This window comes from Canis aureus, chromosome 16 (assembly GCF_053574225.1).
Source record: "Canis aureus isolate CA01 chromosome 16, VMU_Caureus_v.1.0, whole genome shotgun sequence".
In the NCBI taxonomy this organism is placed as follows: Eukaryota; Metazoa; Chordata; class Mammalia; order Carnivora; family Canidae; genus Canis; species Canis aureus.
In genome coordinates this window covers 18,901,864-18,902,660 of record NC_135626.1, presented here as the reverse complement: position 1 = coordinate 18,902,660, position 797 = coordinate 18,901,864, and the positions used below count along the sequence as shown (strand labels likewise).

Below are 797 nucleotides of genomic sequence, written 5' to 3'. Positions count from 1 at the left end.
TCAAGACACAGTCTCTGTCCCCAGAAATGTAATTTCAGGGCCCAGCCCAAACTGGTACCCACAGGCAGTGCTCAAAGATGAGCACAGGTTGACTGAGGCTGGACAGGGCCCCAGAAAACCCTAAGGTGGTTAACTATACTCTTGGAGAAACAGAGGAGCATGGGCCCCCAGAGGGTCTTCTTCACTATCCTGATGCCTAAAGGGTTTTCCTCTGGTATTAGGCCCATGCTTCATCTTATCCATTCTGAGGTGGCTGTCTTTTAAATAAACATGGAGGTTTTTTTTTTCACGAAGACATATTTGACAAATTCAGAAAAATAGAAGGAAGAAAAAATTACCCACAACTTCACTACCACTATTCATACTTCAGGGACTCTCCAGGTTGATTTTCTCTACATAGGCAAGTTTGTCTGATTGTTTCTTTGTTAAATGAACACACAGTACATGCAATTTGTGTACTACTTTTTCTTGGGAGCATCACATCATAGGCATTTTTCTTTTCATTAAAAATTCTTTGGGGAATTTTTATCCTGGGTGGCTCAGCAGTTTAGCGCCTGCCTTTGGCCCAGGGCGCAGTCCTGGAGTCCCGGATCGAGTCCTGCATCAGGCTCCCGGCATGGAGCCTGCTTCTCCCTCTGCCTGTGTCTCTGCCTCTCTCTCTCTCTATGTCTATCATGAATAAATAAATAAATAAATAAATCTTTAAAAAAAAATTCTTTGGGGAGCCTGGCTGGCTCAGTCGGTAGAGCATGTGACTCTTGATCTCAGGGTCATGAGTTCAAGTCTCATGTTGGGTG

The 797-nt window shown here is 44.3% G+C and overlaps 1 non-coding gene across 1 annotated transcript; it reads left to right on the top strand.

The window, feature by feature from the left end:
• The first annotated feature begins 724 nt into the window (after window positions 1-724).
• Window positions 725-797, top strand: TRNAK-CUU (transfer RNA lysine (anticodon CUU)). The gene has a single exon. It is a non-coding gene; the product is annotated as a tRNA-Lys (tRNA).